Consider the following 15122-nt stretch of genomic DNA (forward strand, 5'->3'; position numbering starts at 1 on the left):
TTCTTTGCATTTTGATTAAGTGTTTTGTTTATTTTATTTCTCCTAATAACTTGCTTTTGTGGTTTTATTTGTTTGTTTGAGACAGGTTCTCACAATGTAGGATGGGCTCTCCTAGAACTCACTATGTAGATTAGGCTGGCCCTGACTCACAGAAATTCACCTGTCTATATCTCCTGATTATAGGAATTAAAGGTGCATGTCACAAAGCTCAGCTCTTTTACTAACTTGTTAATGATATGTAATTTTTCATTAAAGATTTTTATTTTCTGTGAGGAATTTTAAATTGAGGCATATTATGTATACCATAATATAGGATTTATTATTTTAAACACTAGAGGTATATGATTAACCATTATAATTATCCAATATTCAGACTTCCAATGGGAAAGGCTATAATCTTGATTGGGGATATTTTTGATGGTTTTGGTGTTTATATTTTTTATTCATGTATATTATTTTCTTGAAATTATATTACCAAGAGTTGTAATTATGGCTCAGTAATTAAAAGCAAGGACTGCTCTTCCAGAGTACTTAGGTTTGATTCCTAGCCCCCACGTAGTGGCTTACAACTGCATGTAACTCCGCTTATAGGGGATCCAAGGCTGATTTGGGATTTAACAGACACCACGGATTCACCTTGTTTGCAGACAAACACACAGGCAAAGCAGATAGTTAAAAATTAAAAAGTAGAGACACCGCCCAGACCTGAAGAGAATTGGTCAACAGTTCTCTGCACCCAAATCCCATGGGAGGGAGAGCTAAACCTTCAGAGGGACAGACACACCTGGGAAGCCAGAAGAGACTACACTCTGCCCACATTTCTGACTCCAGAGGAAAACACCTAGCGCCATCGTGGACCCCGGTGCACGGGAGCTCCTGGAAAAGGCAGTGCAGGCCCTCCTGGTTGCCGCCCTCACAGAGAGCTCAAAAGCAGTCCCCCACAAGCAACTTGAGCCACAGAACCACAGGTAAGACCAACTTTTCTGCTGCAAGCAACCTGCCTAGTGGACTCAGGACACAGGCCTACAGGGCAGCTGAAGACTAGTAGACAGGAAAGACTGCATGCACGAAAGCAGAACACTCTGTTCCCATAACTGGATGAAAGAAAACAGGAAAACAGGTCTGTAGTAATCCTGACACACAGGCCTATAGGACAGCTTAGCCACTGTCAGAAATAGCAGAACAAGGTAACACCAGAGAAAACCTGATGGCAAGAGGCAAGCTCAGGGACCCAAGCAACAGAAACTAAGACTACATGGCATCATCGGAGCCCAATTCTCCCACCAAAGCAAACACTGAATATCCAAATACACCAGAAAAGCATGATCTAGATTTAAAATCACATTTGATAGTGATGCTGGAGGACTTCAAGAAAGACTTAAAGAACTCCCTTAGAGAAACACAGGAAAACATAAATAAACAAGTAGAAGCCTACAGAGAAGAATCACAAAAATCCCTGAAAGAATTCCAGGAAAACATAATCAAACAGGTGAAGGAGTTAAAAATGGAGATAGAAGCAATAAAGAAGGGATACAGGGAAACAACCTTGGATATAGAAAACCAAAGGAAGAGACAAGGAGCTCTAGATACAAGCATAACAAACAGAATACAAGAGATAGAAGAGAGAATCTCAGGAGCAGAAGATTCCAGAGAAATCATCGACAAAATGGTCAAAGATAATGTAAAATGGAAAAAGCTACTGGACCAAAACATACATGAAATCCAGGACTCAATGAGAAGATCAAACCTAAGGATAATAGGTATAGAAGAGAGTGAAGCCTCCCAGCTCAAAGGACCAGTAAATATCTTCAGCAAAATCATAGAAGAAAACTTTTATAACCTAAAGACAGAGATGCTCATAAACATACTAGAGGCCTACAGAACTCCAAATAGATTGGACCAGAAAAGAAACTCCTTCCATCACATAATAGTCAAAACACCAAATGCATAAAATAAAGAAAGAATAGTAAAAGCAGTAAGGGAAAAAGGCCAAGTAACATATAAAGGGAGACCTATCAGAATCAAACACAACTTCTCACCAGAGACTATGAAAGCCAAAAGAACATGGACAGATGTCATACAGACCCTAAGAGAACACAAATGCCAGCCCAGGTTACTGTATCCTGAAAACTCTGAATTAATATAGACGGAGAAACCAAGATATTCCATGACAAAACCAAATTTACACAATATCTTTCTACAAATCCAGCGATACAAAGGATAATAAATGGTAAAGCCCAACATAAGGAGGCAAGCTACACCCTAGAAAAAGTAAGAAACTATTCATCTTGGCAATAAAACAAAGAGAAGAAAAGCACACAAACATAACCTCACATCCAAATATGAATAGAACAGGAAGCAATAATCACGATTCCTTAATATCTCTCAACATCAATGGTCTCAACTCCTGAATAAAAGACATAGATTAATAAACTGGATACGCAATGAGGACCCTGCATTCTGCTGCCTACAGGAAACACACCTCAGAGACAAACACAGACACTGCCTCAGAGTGAAAGGCTGGAAAACAACTTTCCAAGCACATGGTCGGAAGAAGCAAGCTGGAGTAGCCATTCTAATATTGAATAAATTTTCAACTAAAAGTCATCAAAAAAGATAAGGAAGGACACTTCATTATTCATCAAAGGAAAAATCCACCAAGATGAACTCTCAATCCTAAGTATCTATGCTCCAAATACAAGGGCACCTACCTACATAAAAGAAACCTTACTAAAGCTCAAGGTACACATTGCACCTCACACAATAATAGTAGGAGATTTCAACATCCCACTATCATCAATGGACAGGTCATGGAAACAGAAATTAAACAGAGACATAGACAGACTAACGGAAGTCATGAACCAAATTGACTTAACAGATATTATAGAACATTCTATCCTAAAGCAAAAGGATATATATTCTTCTCAGCACCTCATGGTACTTTCTCCAAAATTGACCATATTGGTCAAAAAACAGGCCTCAACAGGTACAGAAAGATAGAAATAATCCCATGCGTGCTATCAGACCACCATGGGTTAAAGCTGGTCTTCAGTGAGTGTAAGGGAAGAACGCCCACATATACATGGAAGTTGAAAAATGCTCTACTCAATGATAACCTGGTCAAGGAAGAAATAAAGGAAGAAATTAAAGTCTTCTTAGAATTTAATGAAAACGAAGGTACAACATACCCAAACTTATGGGACACAATGAAATCTGTGCTAAGAGGAAAACTCATAGCTCTGAGTGCCTCCAGAAAGAAACAGGAGAGAGCATATGTCAGCAGCTTGACAGCACACCTAAAAGCTCTAGAATGAAAAGAAGCAAATATACCCAGGAGGACTAGAAGGCAGGAAATAATCAAACTCAGAGCTGAAATCAACGAAGTAGAAACAAAAAGGACCATAGAAAGAATCAACAGAACCAAAAGTTGGTTCTTTGAGAAAACCAACAAGATAGATAAACCCTTAGCCAGACTAACGAGAGGACACAGAGAGTGTGTCCAAATTAAAAAAAATCAGAAATGAAAAGGGAGACATAACTACAGAATCAGAGGAAATTCAAAAACTCATCAGATCTTAGTATAAAAGCCTATATTCAACAAAACTTGAAAATCTGCAGGAAATGGACAATGTCCTAGAGAGATACCAGGTACCGAAGTTAAATCAGGAACTGATAAACCAGTTAAACGACCCCATAACTCCTAAGGAAATAGAGGCAGTCATTAAAGGTCTCCCAACCAAAAAGAGCCCAGGTCCAGACGGGTTTAGTGCAGAATTCTATCAGACCTTCATAGAAGACCTCATACCAATACTATCCAAACTATTCCACAAAATTGAAACAGATGGATCACTACCGAATTCCTTCTATGAAGCCACAAATTACTCTTATACCTAAACCACACAAAGACCCAACAAAGAAAGAGAACTTCAGACCAATTTCCCTTATGAATATCGACGCAAAAATACTCAATAAAATTCTGGCAAACCAAATCCAAGAGCACATCAAAACAATCATCCACCATGATCAAGTAGACTTCATCCCAGGCTTGCAGGGATTTTTTTTTTTTTTGGTTCTTTTTTTCGGAGCTGGGGACCGAACCCAGGGCCTTGCGCTTCCTAGGTAAGCGCTCTACCACTGAGCTAAATCCCCAGCCCCAGGGATGGTTTAATATACGGCAAATCATCAACGTGATCCATTACATAGACAAACTGAAAGAACAAAACCACATGATCATTTCATTAGATGCTGAGAAAGCGTTTGGCAAAATTCAACACACTTTCATGATTAAAGTCCTGGAAAGAATAGGAATTCAAAGCCCATGCCTAAACATAGTAAAAGCCACATACAGCAAACCAGTAGCTAACATTAAACTAAATGGAGAGAAACTTGAAGCAATCCCACTAAAATCAGGGACTAGACAAGGCTGCCCACTCTTTCCCTACTTATTCAATATAGTTCTTGAAGTTCTAGCCAGAGCAATCAGAAAACAAAAGGAAATCAAGGTGATACAGATTGGAAAAGAAGAAGTCAAAATATCGCTATTTGCAGATGATATGATAGTATATTTAAGTGATCCCAAAAGTTCCACCAGAGAACTACTAAAGCTGATAAACAACTTCAGCAAAGTGGCTGGGTATAAAATTAACTCAAATAAATCAGTAGCCTTCCTCTACACAAAAAAGAAACAAGCCAAGAAAGAAGTTAGGGAAACCACACCCTTCTTAATAGTCCCAAATATTATAAAATACCTCAGTGTGCCTGTAACCAAGCAAGTGAAAGATCTGTATGATAAGAACTTCAAGCCTCTGAAGAAAGAATTTGAAGATCTCAGAAGATGGAAAGGTCTCCCATGTTCATGGGTTTGCAGTATTAATGTATTAAAAATGGCCATTTTACCAAAAGTGATCTACAGATTCAATGCAATCCCCATCAAAATACCAATCCAATTCTTCAGATCGTTAGACAGAACAATTTGCAAATTCATCTGGAAGAATAAAAAACCCAAGAGAGCTAAAACTATCCTCAACAATAAAAGAACTTCTGAGGGAATCACTATCCCTGAAGTCAAGCAGTATTACAGAGCAATAGTGATTAAAAACTGCATGATATTGGTACAGAGACAGACAGATAGACCAGTGGAATACAATCGACGACCTAGAAATGAACCCACACACCTATGGTCACTTGATTTTTGGCAAAGGAGCCTAAACCATCCAATGGAAAAAAGAGCATTTTCAGCAAATGGTGCTGGTTCAACTGGAGGTCAGCATGTAGAAGAATGCAGATCAATCCATGCTTATCACCCTGTACAAAGCTTAAATCCAAGTGAATCAAGGATCTCCACGTCAAACCAGATATACTCAAACTAATAGAAGAAAAAGAGGGGAAGTATCTTGAACACATGGCACTAAAGAAAATTTCCTGAACAAAACACCAATGGCTTATGTTCTAAGATCAAGAATCAACAAATGGGATCTCATAAAACTGCAAAGCTTCTGTAAAGGGAAGGCTTATATCCAAAATATACAAAGAACTCAAGAAGTTAGACTGCAGGGAGACAAGTAACCCTATTAAAAAATGGGGTTCAGAGCTAAACAAAGAATTCACACCTGAGGGATGCCGAATGGCTGAGAAACACCTAAAGAAATGTTCAACATCTTTAGTCATAAGGGAAATGCAAATCAAAACAACCCTGAGATTTCACCTCACAACAGTCAGAATAGCTAAGATCAAAACTCAGGTGACAGCAAATGCTGGCGAGGATGTGGAGAAAGAGGAACATTCCTCCATAGTTGTGGGATTGCAGACTGGTAAAACCATTCTGGAAATCAGTCTGGAAGTTCCTCAGAAAATTGGACATTGAACTACCTGAGGACCCAGCGATACCTCTCTTGGGCATATACCCAAAAGATGCCCCAACATATAACAAAGATGCGTGCTCCACTATGTTCATAGCAGCCTTATTTATAATAGTCAGAAGCTGGAAAGAACCCAGATGCCCTTCAATAGAGGAATGGATACAGAAAATGTGGTACATCTACGCAATGGAATATTACTCAGCTATCAAAAACAACGACTTTATGAAATTCATAGGCAAATGGAGGCAACTGGAAAATATCATCCTGAGTGAGGTAACCCAATCACAGAAAAACACATATGGTATGCACTCATTGATAAATGGATATTAGCCCACATGCTTGAATTACCCTAGATGCACAGAACACATGAAACTCAAGACGAATGATCAAAATGTGAATGCTTCACTCCTTCTTTAAAAGGGGAACAAGGGGGCTGTAGAGATGGCTCAGTGGTTAAGAGCACCAACTGCTCTTCCAGAGGTCCTGAGTTCAAATACTAGCAACCACACGGTGTCTCACAACTATCTGTAATGGGAACCTGAAGCCCTCTTCTGGTGTGTCTGAAGACAGCTACAGTGTACTCATATACAAAATAAATAAATTAAAAAAAAGGGGAACAAGAATACCTTTGGGAGGGAATAGGGAGGCAAAGATTAAAACAGAGGCAGAAGGAACACCCATTCAGTGCCTGCCCCACATGTGGCCTATACATATACAGCCACCCAATTAGACAAGATGGATGAAGCAAAGAAGTTCGGGCCGACAGGAACTGGATTTAGATCTCTCCTGAGAGACACGGCCAGAATACAGCAAATACATAGGCGAATGCCAGCAACAAACCACTGAACTGAGAACGGGATCCCCGTTGAAGGAATCAGAGAAAGAACTGGAAGAGCTTGAAGGGGCTCGAGACCTCATATGAACAACAATACCTACAAACCAGAGCTTCCAGGGACTAAGCCACTACCCGAAGATGATACATGGACTGACCCTGGACTCTGACCTCATAGGTAGCTATGAATAGCCTAGTAAGAGCACCAGTGGAAGGGGAAGCCCTTGGTTCTGCTAAGACTGAACCCCCAGTGATCGTGATTGTTGGGGAGAGGGCAGTAATGGGGGGTGGATGGGGAGGGAAACACCCATATCAAAAGGGAGGGGAAGGGGTTAGGGGGATGTTGACCCGGAAATCGGGAAAGGGAATAACAATAGAAATGTAAATAAGAAATACTCAAGTTCAAATAGAAAAAAAAGAAAAAAAAGAAAAGAAATGTGGGCAGAGTGTAGTCTCTGCTGACTTCCCATGTGTTTCTGCCTCTCTGAAGGTTTAGCTCTCCCTCCCACAGGATTTGGGTGCAGAGAATTGTTGATCCATTCCCTTCAGGTTCAGGATGACATTTTCTAGTTCATTCCATTTGCCATGAATGTTATGAAGTCATTGTTTTTGATAGTTGAATAGTACTCCGTTGTGTAGATGTACCACATTTTCTGTATCCATTCCTCTGTTGAAGGGCATCTGGGTTCTTTCCAGCTTCATGTTATTATAAATAAGACTGTTATGAACATAGTGGAGCACGTGTCTTTGTTGTATTTTGGAGCATCTTTTGGGTATATGTCCAAGAGAGGTACAGCTGAGTCCTCAGATAGTGCAATGTCCAATTTTCTGAGGAACTTCCAGACTGATTTCTATAGTGATTGTACAAGTTTGCAATCCCACCAAAAATGGAGGAGTGTTCCTCTTTCTCTACATTCTCACCAGCATCTACTGTCAACTAGTTTTTTTTTTTTTTATCTTAGCCATTCTGACAGTTGTTAGGTGGAATCTCAGGGTTGTTTTGATTTGCATTGCCCTGATGACTATGGATGTTGAACTTTTCTTTATGTGCTTTTTGGCCATTCGATAATCCTCATCTGAGAGTGTTTTGTTTAGCTCTGTACCCCATTTTTTAATAGGATTATTTGGTTCTCTGGAGTCTAACTTCTTGAGTTCTTTGTATATTTTGGATATTAGCCCTCTATCAGACGTAGGATTGGTAAAGATCTTTTCCGAATCTGTCAGTTGCTGTTTTGTGCTAATGATAGTTTCTTTTGCTTTATAGAAGCTTTGCAGTTTTATGAGGTACCATTTGTCAATTCTGATCTTAGAGTGCAAACCATTGGAGTTTTGTTCATGAAATTTTCCCCAGTGCTCATGTGTTCAAGACTCTTCCCCACTTTTTCTTCTATTAGTCTGAGTGTATCTGGTTTGATGTGGAGGTCATTTCATTCAATATTAAAATGGGTACTCCAACTTGTTTCTTGTGACCATTTGCTTGAAAATTTGTTTCCCAACCTTTTACTCTGAGGTAGTCTTTGTGACTGAGGCACTTTTCCCCATATACAGCAAAATGCTAAGTTCTGTTTACATATCCTGTCTGGTAGTCTATGTCTTTAATTTCTGAACTGAGTCTGTTGATGTTAAAAGATATTAAGGAGTAATGATTTCTGTTTCCTGTTATTTTTGTTGTTAGATGTGGAATTATGATTGTTTGGCTATTTCTTTTTGTGTTTTCTTTATATTCACAACTACATTTTATTGATTTTTTCCTTCACCTTTATTAACTTGGATATTTCTTTTCCTTTTTGTTTTTTTCTCCATATTTATTAAATTGGGTATTTCTTATTTACATTTCAATTATTATTACCTTTCCCATTTTCCAGGCAAACATCCCCTTAACCCTTCCTCCTCCCCTTCTATATGGGTGTTCCCCTCCCAATCCTCCTCCCATTACTGCCCTCCCCCCTACAGTCACGTTCACTGGGGGTTCAGTCTTGGCAGGACCAAGGGTTTCCCCTTCCACTGGTGCCCTTACTAGGCAATTCATGGGTACCTATGAGGTTGGAGCCCAGGGTCAGTCCATGTATAGTCTTTGGGTAGTGGCTTAGTCCCTGGAAGGTCTGGTTGGTTGGCATTGTTGTCCATATGGGGTCTCGAGCCCCTTCAAGCTCTTCCAGTCCTTTCTCTGAGTCCTTCAATGGGGGTCCCATTCTCAGTTCAGAGGTTTGCTGCTGGCATTCGCCTATGTATTTGCCATATTCTGGTTGTGTCTCTCAGGAGAGATCTACATCCGGCTCCTGTCGGTCTGCACTTCTTTGCTTCGTCCATCTTGTCTAATTGGGTGGCTGTATATGTATGGGCCACATGTGGGGCAGGCTCTGAATGGGCATTCCTTCTGCCTCTGTTCTAAACTTTGCCTCCCTATTCCCTGCCCAGGGTATTCTTGTTCCCCTTTTAAAGAAGGAGTGAAGCATTCCATTTTGGTCATCCTTCTTGAGTTTCATGTGTTCTGTGCATCTAGGTCAATTCAAGCATTTGGGCTAATATCCATTTATCAATGAGTGCATGCCATGTATGTTTTTCTGTGATTGGGTTACCTCACTCAGGATGATATTTTCCAGTTGCCTCCATTTGCCTATGAATTTCATAAAGTCATTGTTTTTAATAGCTGAGTAATATTCCATTGCGTAGATGTACCACATTTTCTGTATCCATTCCTCTATTGAAGGGCATCTGGGTTCTTTCCAGCTTCTGACTATTATAAATAAGGCTGCTATGAACATAGTGGAGCACGCATCTTTGTTATATGTTGGGGCATCTTTTGAGTATATGCCCAAGAGAGGTATAGCTGGGTGCTCAGGTAGTTCAATGTCCAATTTTCTGAGGAACCTCCAGACTGATTTCCAGAGTGGTTTTACCAGTATGCAGTCCCATCAACAATGGAGGAGTGTTCCTCTTTCTCCACATCCTCGCCAGCATCTGCTGTTGCTGGAGTTTTTGATCTTAGCCATTCTGACTGTTGTTAGGTGGAATCTCAGGGTTGTTTTGATTTGCATTTCCCTTATGACTATAGATGTTGAACATTTCTTTAGGTGTTTCTCAGCCATTCGGTATTCCTCAGCTGTGAATTCCTTGTATAGCTCTGAACTGCGTTTTTTAATAGGGTTATTTGTCTCCCTGCAGTCTAACTTAGTAAGTTCTTTGTATTTTTTGGATATAAGCCCTCAATCAATTATAGAATTTGTAAAGATCTTTTCCCAATCTGTTGGTTGCTGTTTTGTCCTAACAACAGTGTCCTTTGCCTTACAGAAGCTTTGCAGTTTTATGAGATCCGATTTGTTGATTCTTGATCTTATAGCATACCATTGGTGTTTTATTCAGGAAATTTTCTCCAGTGCCCATGTGTTTGAGATTATTCCCCACTTTTTCTTCTATTAATTTGAGTGTATCTGATTTGATGTGGTGGTCCTTGATACACTTGGACTTAAATTTTGTACAGTGTGATAAAATTGGATTGATCCTCCTTCTTCTACATGTTGACCTCCAGTTGAACCAGCACCATTTGCTGAAAGTGCAATTTTTCCCCATTGGATGGTTTTGGCTCCTTTGTCAAAAATCAAGTGACCATAGGTGTGTGGGTTCATTTCTGGGTCTTCAATTCTATTCCACTGGTCTATCTGTCTGTCTCTGTACCAATACCATGCAGTTTTTATCACTATTGCTCTGTAATACTGCTTGAGTTCAGGGATAGTGATTCCCCCGGAAGTCCTTTATTGTTGAGGATAGTTTTAGCTATCCTGGGATTTTTGTTATTCCATATGAATTTGTAAATTGTTCTGTCTAACTCTCTGAAGAACTGGGTTGGAATTTTGTTGGGGATTCCATTGAATCTGTAGATTGCTTTTGGTAAAATGGCCATTTTTACTATAATAATCCTGCCACACATGAGCATGGGAGATCTTTCCATCTTCTGAGATCTTCAATTTCTTTCTTCAGAAGCTTGAAGTTCTTATCATACAGATCTTTCACTTGCTTGTTTAAATCACACCGAGGTACTTTATGTTATTTGGGACTATTATGAAGGGTGTCATTTCCCTAATTTCTTTCTTGGGTTGTTTCTCTTTTTTGTAGAGGAAGACTACTGATTTATTTGAGTTAATTTTATATCCAGCTACTTTGCTGAAGGTGTTTATAAGGTTTAGTAGTTCTCTGGTGGAACTTTTATGATCACTTAAATATATCATCATATTGTCTGCAATAGTGATATTTTCATTTCTTCCTTTACAATGTGCATCCCTTTGATCTCCTTTTGTTGTGTAATTGCTCTGGCTAGGATTTTGAGAACTATATTGAATATGTAGGGAGAGAGTGGGCAGCTTTGTCTAGTCCCTGATTTTAGTGGGATTGCTTCAAGTTTCTCTCCATTTAGTGTAATATTAGCTATTGGTTTGCTGTATATGGCTTTTACTATGTTTAGGTCTGGGCTTTAAATTCCTGTTCTTTCAAGGACTTTTATCATGAAGTGGTGTTGACTTTGGTCAAGTGCTTTCTCAGCATCTAATGAAATGATTATGTGGTTTTTATCTGTCTGTTTGTTTATGTAGTGGATTATGTTGATGGTTTTCATTGTATTAAACCATCGTGCATCCCTGGAATGAAGCCTATTTGATCATTTTGGATTGTTTTGATGTGCTCTTGGATTCGGTTTGCAAGAAATGTATTGAGTATCTTTTCGTCGATATTCATAAGGGAAATTATTCTGAAGTTCTGTTTCTTTGTTGGGTCTTTGTGTGGTTTAGGTATAAGAGTAATTTTGGCTTCATAGAAGGAATTTGGTAGCACTCCATCTGTTTCAATTTTGTGGAATAGTTTGAATAGTATTGTTATGAGGTCTTATATGAAGGTCTAATAAAATTCTGCACTGAACCCACCTGGACCTGGGCTCTTTTTGGTTGGGAGACCCTTAATGACTGCTTCTATTTCTTTAGGAGTTATGGGGTTGTTTAAATGGGTTATTTGTTCCTGATTTAACTTTGGTACCTGGTATCTGTGTAGGAAATTGTCCATTTTCTCCAGATTTTCAAGTTTTGTTGAATAGAGGATTTTGTAGTAGGAAGTGATGATTTTTTTGAATTTCCTCTGACTCTGTTGTAATGTCTCCCTTTTCATTTCTGAGTTTCACAATTTGTACACACTCTGTGTGTCCTCTGGTTAGTGTGTCTAAGGGTTTATCTATCTTGTTGATTTTCTGAAAGAACCAGCTTTTGGTTTGGTTGATTCTTTGTATAGTCTTTTTTGTTTCTACTTGGCTGATTTCAGCTTTTAGTTTGATTATTTTCTGCCTTCTCCTCCAGAGTGTGTTTGCTTCTTTTTGTTCTATAGCTTTTAGATGTGCTGTCAATCTGCTGATATATGCTCTCTCCTGTTTCTTTCTGGAGGCACTCAGAGCTATGAGTTTTCCTCTTAGCACAGATTTCATTGTGTCCCATAAGTTTGGGTATGTTGTACTTCCCTTTTCATTAAATTCTAAGAAGTCTTTAATTTCTTCCTTTATTTCTTCCTTGACCAGGTTATCATTGAGTAGAGCATTTTTCAACTTCCATGTATATGTGGGCGTTCTTCCCTTACTCTCACTGAAGACCAGCTTTAACCCATGGTGGTCTGATAGCACGCATGGGATTATTTCTATCTTTCTGTATCCGTTGAGGCCTGCTTTTATGACCGATTATATGGCCATTTTTGTAGAAAGTACCATGAGGTGGTGAGAAGAATGTATATCCTTTTGATTTAGGATAGAATGTTCTATAAATATCTGTTAAGTCCATTTGGTTCATGACTTCTCTTAGTCTCTCTATGTCTCTGTTTAATTTCTGTTTCCATGATCTGTCCATTGATGATAGTGGGATGTTGAAATCTCCTACTATTATTGTGTGAGGTGCAATGTGTGTTTTGAGCTTTAGTACCGTTTCTTTTATGTATGTAGGTGCCCTTGTATTTCGAGCATAGACATTTAGGATTGAGAGTTCATCTTGGTGGGGTTTTCCTTTGATGAATATGCAGTGTCCTTCCTTATCTTTTTTGATGACTTTTGCTTGAATATCGATTTTTCGATATTAGAATGGCTACTCCAGCTTGTGTCTTCAGACAATTTGCTTGGAAAATTGTTTTCCAGTCTTTTACTCTGAGGTAGTGTCTGTCTTTGTCTTTGAGGTATGTTTCCTGTAGGCAGCAAAATTTTGGGTCCTCTTTGTGTATCCAGTTTGTTAGTCTGTGTCTTTTTGTTGGGGAATTGAGTCCATTGATGTTGAAAGATATTAAGGAATAGTGATTGTTGCTTCCTTTTATGTTCATATTTGGATGTGAGATTATGTTTGTGTGCTTTTCTTCTCTTTGTTTTATTGCCAAGATGATTAGTTTCTTGCTTTTTCTAGGGTGTAGCTTGCCTCCTTGTGTTGGGCTTTAGCATTTATTATCCTTTGTAGGGCTGGGTTTGTAGAAAAATATTGTGTAAATTTGGTTTGGTCATGGAATATCTTGATTTTTCCATCTATGTTAATTGAGAGTTTTGCTGCATACAGTAACCTGGGCTGGCATTTGTGTTCTCTTAGGGTCTGTATGACATCTGTCCATGTTCTTCTGGCTTTCATAATCTCTGGTGAGAAGTCTGGTGTAATTTTGATAGGTCTGCCTTTATATGTTATTTGATCTTTTTCCCTTACTGCTTTTAATATTCTTTCTTTGTTTTGTGCATTTTGTGTTTTGACTATTATGTGATGTGAGGAGTCTCTTTTCTTGTCCAATCTATTTGAGTTCTGTAGGCTTCTTATATGTTTAGGGGCATCTCTTTCTTTAGGTTAGGGAAGATTTCTTCTATGATTTTGTTGAAGATATTTACTGTTCCTTTGATTTGGGAGTCTTTACTCTGTTCTATACCTATTATCCTTAGGTTTCATCTTCTCATTGTGTCCTGGATTTCCTGAATGTTTTGGGCCAGTAGCTTTTTCTTTTTTACATTATCTTTTAAAGTTGTGTCTATGATTTCTATGAAGTCTTCTGCTCCTGAGATTCTCTCTTCTATCTCTTGCATTCTGTTGGTGATACTTGTATCTATGACTCCTTGTCTCTTCCTTTGGTTTTCTATATCCAGGATGTCTCCCTTTGTGCTTTCTTTATTGCTTCTATTTCCATTTTCAATTCCTTCACCTGTTTGATTGTGTTTTCCTGTAATTCTTTCTAGGATATTTGCCTTTCCTTTCTAAAGGCTTCTGCTTGTTTATTTGTGTTTTCCTGGATTTCTCTAAGGGGATTCTTTATGTCTTTCTTGAAGTCCTCCATCATCATATTCAAATGTGATTTTTAAATCTAGATCTTGCTTTTCTGGCGTGTTTGGATATTCACTCTTTGCTTTGGTGGGAGAATTGAGCTCCACTGATGCCATGTAGCCTTGGTTTCTGTTGCTTGGGTTCCTGCACTTGCCTCTTGCCATCAGGTTGTCTCTGGTGTTACCTTGTTCTACTATTTCTGACAGCAGTTAGAACGTCCTATAGGCCTGTGTGAGGAGTGCTATAGACCTGTTTTCCTATTCTTTTTCAACCAATTAATGTAACAGAGTGTTCTGTCTTCAGGTGTGCCGTCTTTCCTGTCTACTGGTCTTCAGGATTTCCTGTGGACGTTTGTCCTGAGTCCACCAGGCAGGTTCCTTTGAGCAGAAAAGTTGGTCTTACCTTTGGTCTCGGGCCTGACTTCGCTCCTCAGAGCTGGGTTTCAGCTCTCCATGAGGGCCTCAACCAGGAGTTCCTGCCCCCTCTTCTCTTGGGACCCTGTGCACATGGGACCCAGATGGTGCTAGGAATTTTCCTCTAGAGTCAGAAATGTGGGCAGAGAGTAGTCTCCTTTAGCTTCCCAGGCATGTCTGCCCCTCTGAAAGTCTAGCTCTCCCTCCCACTGGATTTGGGTGCTGGGAGCTGCTTGACCGGGTCCCTTCAGATCCAGGCAGTGTGTGGACCACAGCGTTGAGTGCCCCTATCTTCCTGTTCCCAGAGGCCCTCTACAGTTTCCTCCTGGTCCAGGGATGTGGGCAAGAATGGGCAGTACTGGAGGTCTCTCCTGCCCTGTAGTCTCAGGAGTGCCCAACTGTCTGGGTGATGAGCTCTCTCTCCCACGGGATTTGGGAGCAGGGAGCTGTGGGCTGGGATCAGTGAGCTCTTTTTGTGTTTTTTGAAGGAAGATTTCTTTCTTGCTTTTTCTTTTTTCTTTTTTTAATTTTTTTCTCCATCTTTATTAAATTGGGTATTTCTTTTTTTTTATTTTTTATTAACTTGAGTATTTCTTATTTACATTTAGAATGTTATTCCCTTTCCCAGTTTCCAGGCAAATATCCCCCTAATTCCTCCCCCTCCCCTTCTTTATGGGTGTTCCCCTCCCCACCCTCCCCCCATTGCCGCCCTCTC

Source organism: Rattus norvegicus, chromosome 3 (genome assembly GCF_021556685.1).
Source record: "Rattus norvegicus strain SHRSP/BbbUtx chromosome 3, alternate assembly SHRSP_T2T, whole genome shotgun sequence".
Classification (NCBI taxonomy): Eukaryota; Metazoa; Chordata; class Mammalia; order Rodentia; family Muridae; genus Rattus; species Rattus norvegicus.